Source organism: Myotis lucifugus, unplaced genomic scaffold (assembly GCF_000147115.1).
Source record: "Myotis lucifugus unplaced genomic scaffold, Myoluc2.0 scaffold_20, whole genome shotgun sequence".
NCBI lineage: Eukaryota > Metazoa > Chordata > Mammalia > Chiroptera > Vespertilionidae > Myotis > Myotis lucifugus.
The window spans coordinates 2541030-2547029 of record NW_005871068.1 but is presented as its reverse complement, the minus strand read 5'-3'; the positions used below and the strand labels follow the sequence as shown (position 1 = coordinate 2547029).

The 6000-nt window shown below is 40.7% G+C and overlaps 1 non-coding gene across 1 annotated transcript; it reads left to right on the top strand.

Moving 5' to 3' along the window:
- Positions 1 to 107, top strand: LOC111825293. Its single transcript, XR_002828466.1, has one exon. It is a non-coding gene; the product is annotated as a U6 spliceosomal RNA (small nuclear RNA).
- The last annotated feature ends 5893 nt before the right edge of the window (positions 108 to 6000 follow it).

Genomic DNA, 6000 nt, shown 5'->3' with positions numbered 1-6000 from the left:
GTGCTCGCTTTGGCAGCACATATATTAAAATTGGAACGATACAGACAAGATTAGCATGGCCCCTGCCCAAGGATGACATGCAAGTTCGTGAAGCATTCCATATTTAAAAATAAATAAATAAGAAATAATTTATTTGAAGAGGTGGCTGTTGACACACACACAGAATAAATTCTGTTGCACATACAATTGTAAACCTACTTTTGCCCACCCCTGTATTTAGCAATTAAAATTCAGCAACATATTAAAATAATTATATGGGCTCTAGTATCCAGAATATATCAAAAACATCTACAACTCAACAACAAAAGGACAGACAACCCACTTAAAAAATGAACAAAGAACTTGAATAGACACTTCTCCAAAGAAGATATACACATGGCTAACAAGCATATGAAAAGCTGCTCAACATCACTACTCATTAGGGAAATGAAAATAAAAATCACAATGAGATACGACGTCACACCCATTGGGATGGCCATAACACGAACAACAAAACATAAAATAAAAAGCATGATGAGGCTGTGAAGAAACTGGAACCCTCACACATTCCTGGTGGGAATGCAAAATGGTGTGGCCACTTTAGAAAAAGTTTGGCTGTTCCTCAAAAAGCTGAAACATTGAATTACCATATGACCCAGTAATTCCACTTCTAGGTATATACCCAAAAGAATTGAAAACAGGTGTTCAAACAAAAACTTATACATGAATGTGCATAGCACCACTGCTCACAATAGCCAAAAGATGGCAACAACCCAAATGCTCATCAACAGATGAACAGATAAACAAAATATGCCATCTTATTCAGTCATAGAAAGAAATGAAGTACTGACACATGCTATGACATGGATGAACCGCAGAAACATTGTGCTACGTGAAACAAACCAGACACAAAAGGCCACACACTGTATAATTCCATTTACATGAAATATGCAGAGTTGGCAAATCCATAGAAACAAAAAGCAGATTAGTGGTTGCCAGGGGTTGGGAGAATGGGAATGAGGAGTGATTGCTTAATGAGGATGAGGTTTCCTTTCGGAGTGATGAAAATGCTCTGGAATTAGATAGTGGTGATGATTGCACAACATCGTGAATGTACTTAGTGACAATTGTACACTTTTAAATGGCTAAAATAGTAAGTTTTATGCTATGTGTATTTTATTACAGTAAAAAAAAATTTTTTTTAAAGAGTCATACATCATGGCCAAGGGAGGTTTATTCCCTGGATGCAAATCTAGTTCAATATTTAAAATCCCTTCAACAAGCTAAAAAAGAAAAAAAAATCACATAATCATATCAATTGATGCAGAAAAGCATTTGACAAAATTCAACACTGATTCCCCATAAAAATTCTCAGAAAACTAGGGATAGAAGGTAACTTCAACTTGATAAATAAAACCTACAAAAAACCCTTACAGCTTACATTATACTTATTGGTGAAAAACTGACTGTTTTCCCCATAAGAACAGGAACAAAGCAAGGATGTCTGCTCTCATCATCTTATTCAACATAGTACTGAAAGTCCTAGCCAGTGCAACATGACAAAGAAATAAACTGAAATAAAATAAAAGGAGTCTTGATTGAAAAGAAAGAAATAAGGCTGTCTCTATTTGCAGATGACATGAATGTTTATGTAAAAATGCCCCACCGGTGTGGCTCAGTGGTTGAGTGTGGACCTATGAACCAGGAGGTCATGGTTCGATTCCCAGTCAGGGCACATGCCCGGGTTGTAGGCTCGATCCCCAGTATGGGGCATGCAGGAGGCAACTGATCCATGATCCTCTTTCATCACTGATGTTTCTATCTCTCTCTCCCTCTCCCTTCCTCTCTGAAATCAATAAAAATATATATTTTTAAAATCTATAAAATAACTCCCAGAGCTAATAATTTTGACAACATCACAAGATACAAGATAAGTGTATAAAATAACTGTATTTCTATATATTAGCAATGAACATATGGACACCAACATTTAAAATAAAATACCATTTACAATTAGTAAAAAATAAAATACTTAGGTATAAATCTAACAAAACATGTATAAGACTTGTATCCTTAAAAACTACAAAACCCTGTGCAAGAAATACAAAAAGTTCTAAATAAACGGAGAGACTTTTTGTGTTCGTGAATTAGGAGACTCAACATAGAAAAGATGTTAGTTCTCCCCAAATTCCTGTACTGGTTTAATGCAATTCCTATCCAAACCTCAGAATGAATATATATATATATAGTTAATCCTCTCCTAAGGATATTTTTCTATTGGTTTTTAGGGAGAGTGGAAGGTAAAAGGAAAGACAGAGAGAGAGAAACATTGATGTGAGAGAGACACATCGATTGGCTGCCTTCCACACAGGCCCCGACCAGGGCTGGGGAACAAGCCTGCAACCAAGGTATGTGCCCTCGCCTGGAATCGAACCCGGACCCTTCAGTCTGTGGGCCAATGCTCTATCCACTGAGCCAAACCAGCTAGGGCTCAACAATAATTTTATAGATGTAGACAAGGTCATCCTAATATTTACATAGAAAGGAAAAGGAACTAGAATAGCTAAATTAATTTTGAAGAAAGTAGAAAAAAATTAGTCTACCTGATTTCATGATTTATTATATAGCTATAGTAATCCAGATTGTAGACGTATAGACATAGGTCAATGAACAGAATAGAAAATCCAGAAACAGACCCACACAAAGATACCCAACTGATTTTTGACATGGATGCAAAAAATAATTCAATGGAAGAAGGAGAATATTTTCATCAAATGGTGCTGGGTCAATTGAACAGCCATAAGGCAAAAAAATAAATAAATAAAAATAAACCTAAACCTGAACCTCACACCTGATACACAAATGAACTCAAAATGGATTGTGGACTTAAATGTAAAACATAAAATTATAAAACATTTAGGGAAAAAACATAGGATAAAATCTTCAGGACCTAGGGCCAGGCGAAGTGTTCTTATTTTTATTTTTTATTGATTTCAGAGAGGAAGGGAGAGGGAGAGAAAGATAGAAACATCAATGATGAGAGAGAATCACTGATCGGCTGCCTCCTGCATGCCCCCTAGTGGGGATCTAACCTGCAACCCGGGCATGTGCCCTTGAATGGAATTGAACCCGGGAGATCCACTGAGCCAAACCAGCTAGGGCCAGGCAAAGTGTTCTTAAACTTAACATCAAAAGCACCATAAAAGGAAAAATGGGTAAGCTGAACCTCATCAAAATGTAAAATTTTGCTCTGTGAAATATCTAATTTAGAGGATGAAAAGTCAAGCTACAAACTGGGAGAAAATATTTGCAAACCACATATCTGAAAAAGGATTAATATCTCAAAACTCAACTGTAGAAAAGCAAATATTCCAATTACAAAATGAGGCAAATACATGAACAGACACTTCACCAAAAAGGATATACAGATGGCAAAAAGCCCATGAACGCCATTAGCCATTAGAAATGCAGATTAAAACCACAATGAGATATTATAGTTTTGTAAGATGTTACCATTGGGGGATAATCAGTAAAGGATACATGGGATATCTCTATGATTTCTTAGAACAGCATGTGAATTCATAATTATCTCATAATAAAAAATTTACTTTTAAAATAAGATGGAATACAGAGAAAATGGTGCTGAGAGGGACATTTATAGCTTTAAATATCTGTATCACAAAAGAAAATATCAAATCAATAACCTGTGCTTCTATTTTAGGAAACTAGAAAAAGAAGAGCAAACTACACCCAAAGCGAGATAAGACATAATAAAGATTAGCACTGAAATCAATTAAAAAAACAATAGAGAAAAATTAAAAAAACTAAAAGTTGGTTCTTTGGAAAGACTGACGAGAGAGAGAGAGAGAGAGAGAGAGAGAGAGAGAGAGAGAGAGAGAGAAAAGACACAAATTACCAAAATCAGGAATGAAAGAGGATACAACACTACCCACACTACAGAAACTAAAAGGATTAAAAAGAATTTGTATGAACAAGTTTATGCCCACACATTAGACATCTTAGATGAAATGGACAAATTCCTGAAAAGACACAAATTATCAAAATTAACCCCCTAAGCAACAGAAAATGTGAACACACCTACAGCAAGAAATTGCATTACTAATTTGAAATCCTCCCCGAAAGAATAGCTCAAACCTAGGTGGCTTCACTGGCAAACTGGTGAATTCTATCAAATATTTAGAGAAGAAATATTACCAATCCTTCACAAACTCTCAGAAAATAGAGGAAGACAGAATACTGCCCAATTCATTCTGTGAGGCTAGCTTTACCCCTTACCAATACCAAACAAAGCAATCATCAGAAAAGAAAACTAAAAATCAATATCCCTCATTAACATAAATGTAAGAATATTTGACAAAATATCAACCAACTGAATTAAGCAGCATATAAAAAGAATCATACACCGTGACCAAATGGGATTTAGGCTGGGAATACAAATACTGAGGGAAATACACGGGCCTAATGTTAGCTACAAGGGAAAAGAACGCCTTCCATAACAGATCCTTGAGGTTTCTCTGTGTCTAGTGGCTGACACTGACCCTCCTCCCCTCCAGGCCCCAGGGCCTCCTGTTCTAGCTCTTGGCAGGGATTAGGGAGGCGGACCCAGAGGGGCTCAGGGACAGGATAGCAGCAAGAGGCAGGGCCTTCCCGACAGCTGGAGTGGGTTGTACATTCAAGTGTGAGGTGAACCCTTTTGTGACACATACATGGAACTGCACAGGCCTGGCCCCACCCTGTTCTGAAGTCCCTGCACGGCCACCCCTCACCACTGAGCCTCTGAGGTGGGGGAGGGGGGCTGCTGGCTCCGCCTGGCCGGCCTGGTTTCTCAGAGGGTCTGTGGATTAACACTGGTTCTTTTCATAAAAAAAATAAAATTTAAAAAGCAGCATGTTATTGCCCATTGTGACCAAGGCCTAGGGAGGCCCTGTTTGGCTAGGACTGCCTTCCCACTGGAGACAGGCAAGGGGGGCCGGCGCTGGGGAACTGGGCAGGGCCACAGTTGCTCCCTGCCACCCACCCACAGGGCCTGCAGCTGTCAGGCCTGGGCACGTCTGTTTCGTTAGATTTCAAGCCCAGGTCAGGGTAGAGAGGGCAGGAGGGGGAAACAGGGGTCCCATGGTATGATCTTGTGTAAAATATGGCAGTGACCCACGCTCGGGGCCAAGATGTGAGTGGGCGGTGGGGGTAGCGGCAGCAACACTGTGTAAAAAGTGTCCAAGTTCGCCCTAGCTGGTTTGGCTCAGTGGATAAAGCGTCGGCCTGTGGACTGAAGGGTTCTGGGTTCGATTCCAGTCAAGGGCACATGCCCAGGTCATGGGCTTCATCCCCAATGTGGTGCATGCAGTGCAGGAGGCAGCCAATCAATGATTCTTTCTCATCATTGGTGTTTCTATCTCTCACTCCCTTTCCCTTCCTCTCTGAAATCAATCCTATATAATAAAAGGCTAGTATTCAAATACAGTGGGGCCTTGACTCACGAGTTTAATTAGTTCCGTGACGGAGCTCGTAACTCAAATTACTCGTATGTCAAATCACTGTGACGTTCGCTGCGCCAACTAGCGGTGGGGTATCTGAAGCTGGCTCGTATGTCACCCGAATTTTAGCTCGCAACTCAAAGCAAAAAATCGGCCGAGAGACGGCTCATATCTCGAAAAAACTCGTTAGTCGGGACTCTCGTAAGTCAAGGCCCCACTGTAGACTGAAAGGCAGAACAACTGAATGGTCACTATGATGTGCACTGACCACCAAGGGGGCACGTGCAGAACATGGCGGGCATCGGCCACGGTGGGATGGTAGAGCAGGTGAGCAGGGGCGCCAGACCAAGGCAGGGCGCTGGTCGCAGTCATTGGGGCGAGCCTCTGGTGGTTACTGAAAATTCTTTGCTCCCTCGCTGTGGTCCTGCCCGGCATTGGCCCCGATCGCTCGGTGCCATCAGCAGGTGCGAGTGGCTGCTGGCCCTGAATGCCCCTCAGGGCTTCTCCACCTCCCCCTGCTCTTGAG